Source organism: Coregonus lavaretus, assembly GCF_964263955.1.
Source record: "Coregonus lavaretus genome assembly, contig: HAP1_SCAFFOLD_1239, whole genome shotgun sequence".
NCBI lineage: Eukaryota > Metazoa > Chordata > Actinopteri > Salmoniformes > Salmonidae > Coregonus > Coregonus lavaretus.
The window spans coordinates 135,202-146,873 of NW_028159355.1; the positions used below are offsets into that span (position 1 = coordinate 135,202).

The window sequence follows — 11,672 nt, forward strand, 5'->3', positions numbered from 1 at the left end:
ATGTAAAATCTAGAAGACTACTTTAGATGTGGTCAACAGAAGCCTAGTGCACTACGTAGGGAACAGGGAGAGATTTGGGACAGAGACAGTAACTCCTGTATGGAAATCTTCATTCTAATGACAGTGAGCAAATCTCCAATCTCCACCCTATTCCCTATGTAGTGCACTACTTTAGATCTGGTCAGAAGTAGCCTAGTGCACTACGTAGGGAACAGGGTGTCATTTGGGCCAGAGTCAGTAACTCCCCTGGGTATGAATTCTCCCTCTATCTTATCTGTCTTCTATATGATGTTCTCCTCTCCTCCTCTCTTCTCTCCTCTATTCACTCTATTCTATCATCCACACCACATGCCAGCTTCAACACAATCCATTTACAAGTTAAAGACACACCTTGGAATAAATAGCAAAGGAAAACTACTACTAGAAGTATTTTTTATTTCCCTTCAACATAAATCATATTTAATAACTGAACAGTAGCAGACCTAACTTCATCTGTTCCTGACTCTGGGTAGTGGATTAAAAAGAACATCAATCTCCAATGATATTAAAGTACGATTCTGAACATTACTGATATACTGAGTGACAAGTCAAGATATCTGATGTTTTTATTGTTTGGTTAATACCACCACCTGCTGGACAGGTTTAATGTTGCTTGACTGAGCAGTACGGGAGAATAAAATATGCCAAATTTAGGGCCGGTTTCCCGGACATCTCCATTGAAAATGCTTTTTAGTCTAGGACTAGGCTTCATCTGTGTCCGGGAAACCGGCCCATATAGTTCAATTAGCAAGTAAGTAACACTACCTGTTCCATGATACTGAGGAAAATGACATTGAGACAGAGAACCAATTGAGAAAACATTTCAATGGTTCTGAATGACAACCAACATATATTAACAGCATACATCATGATTAATGTGAATATATAAGATTAAAACATTGCACTTAAAAAAAATATGAATGCATTGAATTGTAATTCATAACATCTTCTGAAGATCAAATCAATCAAATCATTGTACATAAAAACAAAGCAGAATGAATCATCACATCTGGGGACCATCACCACCAGCATGACTAGTATCTATGTGGACCCTACTACAGTTTAACCAGCTCAGCTATAGACTACACCAGCATGACTAGTATCTATGTGGACCCTACTACAGTTTAACCAGCTCAGCTAAAGACTACACCAGCATGACTAGTATCTATGTGGACCCTACTACAGTTTAACCAGCTCAGCTATAGACTACACCAGCATGACTAGTATCTATGTGGACCCTACTACAGTTTAACCAGCTCAGCTATAGACTACACCAGCATGACTAGTATCTATGTGGACCCTACTACAGTTTAACCAGCTCAGCTATAGACTACACCAGCATGACTAGTATCTATGTGGACCCTACTACAGTTTAACCAGCTCAACAGTACCATTATAGAGCCTAAACCCAGGATAGAGGGGCTGAGTGAATGTGGTCTGGACTCTGTGGAGGAGGGTCATTGTGTCAGAGACACTGTAGAAGGACAGAGTACCTGCCTTGTGATCCAGGTACATTCCTACTCTGGAGGACAGAGGGCCTGATACTTTAGTATTAACATTATTGTGTATGAAACAATAACCACCACTATAACCACCACTATAACACAGTAAACTCCAGGACTTGTTATTGTATCCAAATCTACCATCTGTCCCTGTTCTGCTGATGTCTTTATATGAGACTGCTTAACACACTCCCCACTCCACTCCACCTCCCAGTAACAGCGTCCAGACAGACCCTCTCTACACAGAACCATACTGTAGTTGGTGAATCTGTCTGGATGAACAGGATATGGTTGGACTTGGCCTGTACGTGTCACCTTTCTGTTCCCTTTAGACAGAGAGAGGCGTGTGTGTGCTGTGTTTGGGTCCAGTGTGAGCTGACAGGAATCTGGGAGAAGAGCAGAGCAGAGACCAATGAGGGGAGTTAGAACAATAAGTTAAGTCAGATACTGTATCTACCCTGTCTTTGATTAGAGCACAGCAGAGATCAAATCAGAGAAATATGAGGAGTCAGATAGATACCCAGTCTTTGATTAGATCTACTATTGCTATATATTTCTAAAGGGATTGTTAGGAGTGTCAGTAAAAAGAGACTGTTAGTTACTTCAGAATAAAGAGACTCACATTGTAAGACCTGTTCTCTGGTCTTGGGCTCTGGAGGCAGTACAACATCCACTATATTCACTACAGACACACAAACACATTCACAGAGAGAGGGAATGTTATCATCACACCATATTCCACATGTATATGACTAGTAGGGAACTTTCAATGGTCTAAAGTTGATGTTCTTAATATTTTCAACACACCTGTAGTGGAGATCTTGGTCCATTCTCCTTTAAGGACGTCTTCTAGTTTCTCTCTCAGTTCAGACACAGTCTTACTCACATCTCCAAAGTACTGAAGAGGACGGACAACGATGCTGGGTAAGTCTGAAGATACACTGGTACTGGAGAGAGACTGATAACTCTGGAGACAGAGAGAGAGAGGGTGAGAGAGAGAGAGAGAGGGAGCAGAACCAAATGATGTGAGAGTTTTAATTTCATATCACATGGAACAAGGCAGTTGAGTTACCTGGAGGAAATGGATGTGATCCTCTGTGTGTGAGAGCTGCTCCAGCTCAGTGCTTCTCTTCCTCAGCTCAGCTATCTCCTGCTCCAGTTGCTCCAGGAGTCCTTCAGCTTGACTCACTTGAGCCTTCTCTTGGGCTCTGATCAGCTCCTTCACCTCAGAGCGCCTTCTCTCAATGGAGCGGATCAGCTCGGTAAAGATCTTATCACTGTCCTCCACTGCTGCCTGTGCAGAGCGCTGTTAAGAGAGAGAGAGAGAGACTTGTCTTACTTTAATGAGCCATCCTCATTACACTAACACCCCCCCTCCTAAAAACACATTGTGTGCCACCACAACCTCCACACAATCACATTATCCAGTACCCAACACCACAGTACAATACACCAACCAGCACCACATTCCAACCGTCCATCCAACCCCTCCTCTCCAGCCGTACAGACAGCCCCCCTGAGCCCCCATACCTCCTGAAACATCTCCACACTGTTGATCATTTTGTACAACTCAAACTCAACCCTAAGGCGTCAACAGTAATGGCATTACCCTGGCAACACAGAAAAAACATGATGAACAGTCTGTCATTGCAGAAAACGGACACCCCTCCCCAACTCCCAGGTCAACCCGAGCCAACCAGCTATTGGTGTCCAGGGCTCCATGTAATACCCTCCACTGGACGACCCCTGACCTTTCCAGCACTGGGAGCTTATAGAGCCCCTCCACCTATACCCTGCCATGCTCTCAGCCCCCACAACCCCCTGCCACTGATGCCCCTTCACTCCCACTAAGCTCAGAGTGTTAAAAGTCATTAAGTCCTCCAGACTCTCCTGCCAGTCCCCAGTCTCTGCTGTCACTTGCTGTGGTGGAAACGGTGGTGGCCCCTCCTCAGGCTGCTCCAGCCCTCAGTACTGCAGCATAGAAATCAGAGACCCATGCTGTATTGAGTCTCTCCTGCACGCTGCCACCCTGACCAGAAAATGTTTACTAACTTGCGCTGCAGGTCCACAAGCAGACCACCAGGGGGCGTTGAGAATGGCCAATTTAAGCCATAGAGAGGATGCCACCAAGTTGTTGATGATCAGCACCGTCCCTCTGTATGCCACTTGGGAGATGAGCCACCTCCATTTCGTCAGCCTCGACACCACCGCTTGTGACACTCCTTCCCAGTTCTTCCTATCCCAACCCTCCGAGCCCAGATACACCCCAAGCATCTTGAGCCACTCACAGCCCCACTGCAACCCCCCTGGAAGCTGCGGAGGTGCCCTGTCCCTCCATGCCCCACATAACAGAGCCTCACTCTTGCCCCAGTTTCCCTAAGCAGAAAACGCCCCCTCGTACACCCTCAAACTATTCTCCAGGGCCTGTAGGTTCTGCTCATCCCTAACCAACACAGACGTCATCAGCGTATGCTGACACTGCTATGCCTGTCCCCAACCCTATGCCTGGCTCCCACACTCCCTGTAGCCTCCTGCGTAGCAGGCCCAGAAAGGGCTCAATAACAAGAGTGTATAGCTGCCCTGACAGAGGGCATCCCTGGTGAATGCCCCTCCCTACCCAGACTGGCCTACTGAGCCCTCCCCACACCTTGACCATACATGAAGCCCCAGCGTACAGCATTTGAACACAGGCCACAAAATTCTCCCCACAACAGAAGTTACCCACCCATCAAGGCTCCCTCGTCTCCCCCACAACAGAAGTTACCCACCCATCAGTCTCCCTCATCTCCCCCACAACAGAAGTTACCCACCCATCAGGCTCCCTCATCTCCCCACAACAGAAGTTACCCACGCATCAGGCTCCCTCCTCTCCCCCACAACAGAAGTTACCCACCCATCAGGCTCCCTCATCTCCCCACAACAGAAGTTACCCACCCATCAGGCTCCCTCATCTCCCCCACAACAGAAGTTACCCATCCATCAGGCTCCCTCATCTCCCCACAACAGAAGTTACCCACCCATCAGGCTCCCTCATCTCCCCCACAACAGAAGTTACCCACCCATCAGGCTCCCTCATCTCCCCCACAAAAGAAGTTACCCACCCATCAGGCTCCCTCATCTCCCCACAACAGAAGTTACCCACCCATCAGGCTCCCTCCTCTCCCCCACAACAGAAGTTACCCACCCATCAGGCTCCCTCATCTCCCCCACAACAGAAGTTACCCACCCATCAGGCTCCCTCATCTCCCCCACAACAGAAGTTACCCACCCATCAGGCTCCCTCCTCTCTCCCACAACAGAAGTTACCCACCCATCAGGCTCCCTCATCTCCCCACAACAGAAGTTACCCGCCAATCAGACAAACGTAAAACAAGGGATTTTCTTGGTTTCCCCACTCTGTTTTTCCAACCCCTCTGGTGAAAACAGAGAACTGAGCCCTGTACTATAATATAATATAATGTACCATTTTGCAGACGCTTTTATCCAAAGCGACTTACAGTCATGCTTGCATATAGATATACATTTTTGTGTTTGGGTGGTCCCGGGGATCGAACCCACTACCCTGGCGTTACAAGCGGCGTGCTCTACCATCTGAGCTACAGAGGACCAGGTGCAGACACATTTATGAAAGCAAAGACAAGGTCATTATTTGGGCTCTAAACACTAACTACCTACCCTTACACACCTCTTTTGCTACCCCTGCACTAAGATTTCTGCCATGGCATTTAAATGTTTTTGGTTTACATATTCCCCCAGTCTTTGCCGCCGTTCATGTTAAGGAAGTCTAACCGTGAAATCTCCATAAGAGGTGGGAGGGAAATCACCACAATCAGAAACCAGTAGAGAAGCTCATAAAGCCGCCATGCCAGAAAAAAACATACATTTAAGCAGATTCTGAAGACATGCCCTTAAGAACCCATGACCCATTTTCTCAGCCTATACCGCTTCCTGGGTGAGAGGACACTAAACCCCTCATTCTTCATCACGTGTTGTACTGACCTTACAAACCTTCCAGGATCAATCAAATAAGACTCCAGCAGAACCTTCTTTTTCCCCTTTAGTCTCCATCAGGAACCTATAAAGTTCTCTCACCGTATATACTGGACCCTCAGCCTGACTGGCTGTCAGCTCTGGATCCAATGAGCCGTCTGAAAACGAGACGCCTTGTCCTCCGCTCCCGCAGACTCACCTCCCCCCTCTTCCTCCTCCTCCATTGGCACGGTACCGTCCTCCTCCTCCCCAGTCTCTGCCCCCCTGCACTTCCCCCCTGATCAGAGCCTCTTCCCCAATGACAGGCCACTAGAGATCCTGGTTCGAAACCAGGCTCTGTCGCAGCCGGCCGCGACCGGGAGACTCATGGACGGCGCACAATTGGCCCAGCGTCGTCCAGGGTAGGGGAGGGAATGGCCGGCAGGGATGTAGCTCAGTTGATAGAGCATGGCGTTTGCAACGCCAGGGTTGTGGGTTCGCTTCCCACGGGGGGCCAGTATAAAAAAAATAAAAATAATATTCACTAACTGTAAGTCGCTCTGGATAAGAGCGTCTGCTAAATGACTAAAATGTAAATGTAAATGTAAATATTTCCTGGGATGAGCCCACCAAGCTTCGCCCACCGGAGTCTCTGTTACTACAGAAACCTGCCTCAGCTCATGTAGCTCAGCTGCAACCCTCCCCACCACCGCTTTCTCCTTGGCCATGCACTACTACCGTGTAGCTCAGTTGGTAGAGCATGGCGCTTGCAATGCCAGGGTAGTGGGTTCGTTTCTCATGGCGGGACAGTATGAAAATGTATGCACTCACTAACTGTAAGTCGCTCTGGATAAGAGCATCTGCTAAATGACTAAAATGTAAAAAATGTACTCTCCTCCCTCCTGGTACCCCTGCCATTTATTTAGCAATTCTGAGTAATCACTATTTTAGTAAAGATTAGTAAGGATATACACTTTATTCAGTACTACTGCAGTTGCTTAATAATTCCAATAGATGGCAGCATAAGACCATGAATGACATTTCAGAAGATTAGTTTAGTTCTCTCCCTGGATACACCACCACTCCCCCTCACAGGAAAACTCCTGCCTGAGCTTTTTACTGTCCCTTTCCACACTGCTAACGCAAGAGGAAGGACTGAAAACACATTACTGTGAAGTAATATAATGATGAGTCATGTTTATTATTACCTGTTTTTATGGTCATGTTTTGAAATTATACTTCATTACTATAATGATTATCAATACGCCTGAACATTAATTCAGTCACCTCTGGTCGACAAAAACGTATTTTCCTAGTACATTAATTGTCAAATTCATCAACCAGCATCAAGCACTCTGCCTTCTCACGCAAGCGAGGGGCATGTTGAGGTAAATATGCTAACCGCGACGGTTGCATTATGTAATGTATTGGTGGGCTGGAAGATGCAGTGTTTTTTCTTTTCTATTCAGAGGCTATTTACTCCAAATATGAGAATTTTATGTAGAAGGTTTTTATAATGCATGTTTACTAGGGTTGAGGTTAGCGCATCTGAGTAGGGATTATTTGGGTTCAATACCTGTCCTACCTATCAATCATATTGCTGCTTGTAGCCTATAACTGATGATCCCCACACTAGAAACACCGAAAACTATCTGTGCTAGCATAACCCTGTGTTCCACCCCTCCCCTGTGTAACCTTGAGGTTTGTTAAGAAACAAACACTTGTCTACGAAAAGAGACAACATGTTTAACGGATTCCGCTTGGCACCCAGCCGAGAGCACACGAAAACCACTTGCAAATTTACCAAAACTAACCAACTACTTGCGGTCTGTTCGTACTTAATAAACGGAGGCAGATTAGCCACCACAACTCTTGTCGAAAGAGGCGAAATCTGCACCAACACACCCCTCACAAAAATCCCACTCACAAGACAAACCTTTTTCATTAACACGACCACCACCTTGTTCATTCTGAATGCAGAGTGCAGATGTTCCGCTCCAACCTGTTCGACGACCTTGAGCAAAACTTCCTCCACACCTTTCTCCGGAACGCACCCGAAGCGACAGCACAATCGAGAAAACACCACCTCTTCCTTCCTAATCTGACCTTTGAATCTTGGTCCACCGACATTTCCCCCAACTGGACTATAATATAAATCCATTATACTTTGTGATACAAAATGGGAAAAGGGGAAATTATAATAATACAAAAAACACCCTTCCAACTAACCCTACACTCATTAAATACCCACTACCCCATTCCACTACTTTGACCCTATCTGCTCCTGCACCATGCCAACGGCCTGGGAGGACGGGACACCACCACTCAACACACCCTGTAACTCTTCTGAAGTCTAATCTTGTATGCCCAAATACTTCTCTGCAGCTGCCATTACAATATCTATTTTCTGTGATTTACGTTCCATTTCTGCGGTACAGTTGATAACCATTGCTATGAACTCTAAGAAGCTAACTTTACTAACGCATATATCACTCGTTGGCCTATCCCCCTGTGCTGGCACAGATCTACTACTCACAGGGATCCTCTCAGGATCTCTCACCCTTGACCCATCCTCCTCTACTTTCTTCACTGCCTCAGCATACGACACCTTCTGCACTACTCTGACTCTAGCCACCTCAACCTGCCTCTCTCGCACCGGACACTTCCAATAACCAGCAACATGGGCATCCCTACAGTTGACACACACAACTTTATCCACCGAAACTACACAATCTTCTATCCCATGCCCTCCTGCACACTTCTCACATCTTGGAATCTCCCTCCTACAAACTGCTGCAACATGACCATAAACGTTGCACCTGAAACAGCACAGTGGATTCGCCACAAAAGCTCTAACAGGATAACTGATATATCCTACCATGACTTTGTCGGGTAAAGACTCAAAACTCAAAAGGACTGACAGTGACTCCTCTGTTTCACCACGCTCACCACCGGGTCTGTGTTGCACCAAACGGCGGGAATCACAAACACCAGCAGTCTTCAACCTTAATTGCTCCACCTCCACACTTAACGCTACCCCAGAAATCACTCCTTTCAATGGTGCCCTGTTCCTAAGAGCAAAGCAAGAAACAGATATTGACCCAAGTTGCGTGACACGGAGCGCCCACTCCCTCTGGTCAGAAGAAACACAAACAAATATCCCAAGTCCACTACAGGTTACCTTCACTGATTCAACTGCACCCAACTCCTTTCCCACCCACCCTGAAACCACAAATGGTATGGATCCACTTTGTCCTACAATGTAACTCCTACTGCACCAGATTCTTCTTTATCATGTCCATTGATGCCAGGTTCTGGTTCCGAGCTCTTCACCACACCTTCTACCTCACTTAACTCTCCCTCATTCATTTCCATTTCACCTCCAGAACTCAGTCTGGCGAATGGCTCACTCTGTTTGCACTTGAATTATAACATTTGAAAGTCTCTATTCCTTTGAAACGTTTGTGAGTGTAACGTTTACTGTTAATTTCTGATCATTGATTTCACTTTTGTTTATTATTTATTTAACCTGCTTTGGTAACGTAACATGTTTCCAATGCCAATAAAGCCCATTTAATTGAATCGAGAGAGAGAGCTCCATTGTTAATGTATAGCAGACATGAGTCGCTCATGGTTACTCATGGTTATGTGAAGAGGTAGAGCCGCTTGCGACTTTAAATCAGTCAGAACAACAATAGGGAATGTCCTTTTGGTCAAGATGATGGTTTCTCCCGCAGTAGACCCGGGTTCATAACCCGTCAGTTACATTAAGCAGTCTATTCTCTGACAGGGGTCCAGACAGCCTGTTCCCAACAGTGGGATTGGATAGGGGCCCCTCTCTCTCTCTGACTGGAGGAGAGAAGTGAAATGGTGTGTCTCCTCTGGTCAACAATACTCACCTTGAGAGACTCCACAGCCTGTTGGAGCTCCTTCAGGTCCTTCTCTCTCTCCTGGAATCTCTGCTGGACTTTCTGCTGACTCATCCCCAGCTGCCTCTGTGGAGAATCACTCTTCAATGAGCTATCAAGCTTTATTTGTCCACTAGATCAATAGTATAGTAATGTGACATAGAGGAAGGTCTAAAATGGTGATACATTTGGATCAAACTTAATATACTCCAGGTTTGTGTTCATATTTGTTCTGCCGTGGATCGATATCATTTGAATGATCTCATATTCAAACAGCCTTAGTTCTTACTGTATCTTTAATTCTTTGTTTATCAGACAGTCACCAAAAAGTAGTTCTGGTCTTACCTGTTTCTCAGTCCTCTCTGCTGCAGCTGACACTGTATCATGGCCTTTATGTTCATCCATTGTACACAGATAACAGATACACTGCTGATCGGTACGACAGTAAACCTCCAGCAGTTTGTCATGATGAGAGCAGATCTTCTCCTGTAGTTGTGCGGTGGCTTTGACCAGCTTGTGCTTCTTGAAACCGGGAAATTCATAGTGAGGTTGGAGGTGAGTCTCACAGTAAGAGGCCAGACACACCAGACAGGACATGAGGGCTTTCTGCTTTCTGGTCCCAGTGCAGAAATCACACGCCACATCTCCAGGTCCAGCATAGCACAGAGCAGGAGGGGGAGCAGCCTGGAGTCCTGTCTTCTTCAGTTTCTCCACCACTTTAGCCAGCACGATGTTTCTCTTGGGGTAAAAGTCTCTCTGCACTGAGGACAGCTATAGACCCCTTTCAGAACATCCTGATCCCAGCAGCCCTCAATACAGCTTCTACAGTAACTATGTCCACAAGGAATAGCCACTGGCTCCTTCAGTAGATCCAGACAGACAGAACAACAGAACTGGTCCTGGTCCAGCAGAACTCCCTGCTGAGCCATTTGGACGGTTGTTCACTCTCACACAGACAGACGACACAGAGAATCAGATAAGTTTCGTTTCCATAGAAGGGAGTTTGTGGAGGGGAGGGACTTCCTGGATCTGCCAGAGGGGTGGGGTTAGAGGGATGGAGGGAGGGGTTAGAGGGAGAGAGAGAGAGAGAGAGAGAGAGAGAGAGAGAGAGAGAGAGAGAGAGAGAGAGAGAGAGAGAGAGAGAGAGAGAGAGAGAGAGAGAGGAACTGTCCCCAATGTTAATAGAGACAAAGGTTTGTGTTCCTAGGTTAGGGCCCTTAATATGGAATAAATTAAATAGAGTGGTTAGAATATATAAAGGGTAACAGTTTCTATGAAGTACATATGTATAATGCTTTTAATGAATAGTGTAATGCCTTAAATTTATGTGCTATGACACTAACTATAAGCGTCCATAATAACTCATACGTGTTTGTAAAACTGTACAATGTGTTATAGATAATCAGCTACAATGGGGGAGGTGGGACTTGAAATGAATACAATATGTACTGTAGGTGAAATGAATACTGTACAGTTGAAGTCGGAAGTTTACATAAATTTAAACTCAGTTTTTCACAATTCCTGACATTTAATCCTAATAAGAATTCCCTGTCTTACGTCAGTTAGGATCACCACTTTATTTTAAGAATGTGAAATGTCAGAATAATAGTAGAGAAAATTATTTATTTCAGATTTTATGTATTTCATCACATTTCCAGTGGGTCAGAAGTTTACATACACTCAATTAGTATTTGGTATCATTACCTTTAAATTGTTTAACTTGGGTCAAACGTTTCGGGTAGCCTTCCACAAGCTTCCCACAATAAATTGGGTGAATTCTGGCCCATTCCTCCTGACAGAGCTGGTGTAACTGAGTCAGGTTTGTAGGCCTCCAAAAAGTACAATCTTTGTCCCCATGTGCAGTTGCAAACCGTAGTCTGGCTTTTTTATGGCGGTTTCGGAGCAGTGGCTTCTTCCTTGCTGAGCGGCCTTTCAGGTTATGTCGATTTAGGACTCATTTTACTGTGGATATAGATACTTGTGTACCTGTTTCCTCCAGCATCTTCACAAGGTCCTTTGCTGTTGTTCTGGGATTGATTTGCACTTTTCACACCAAAGTACATTCATCTCTAGGAGACAGAACGTGTCTCCTTCCTGAGCGGTATGACGGCTGCGTGGTCCCAAGGTGTTTATACTTGGGTACTATTGTTTGTACAGATGAATGTGGTACCTTCAGGCGTTTGGAAATTGCTCCCAAGGATGAACCTGACTTGTGGAGGTCTACAATCTTTTATCTGAGGTCTTGGCTGATTTC

General features: G+C 45.8%; 1 pseudogene across 1 annotated transcript; it reads right to left on the reverse strand.

The window, feature by feature from the left end:
* Positions 1–444: 444 nt before the first annotated feature.
* LOC311122968 (tripartite motif-containing protein 16-like) lies at positions 445–10,393 on the reverse strand (annotated as a pseudogene). The gene is made up of 6 exons: positions 9,764–10,393; positions 9,410–9,505; positions 2,614–2,847; positions 2,349–2,508; positions 2,164–2,223; positions 445–1,927 (listed from the first exon to the last, which is right to left on the reverse strand). The product of its transcript is annotated as a tripartite motif-containing protein 16-like (transcript).
* Between the last annotated feature and the right edge of the window lie 1,279 nt (positions 10,394–11,672).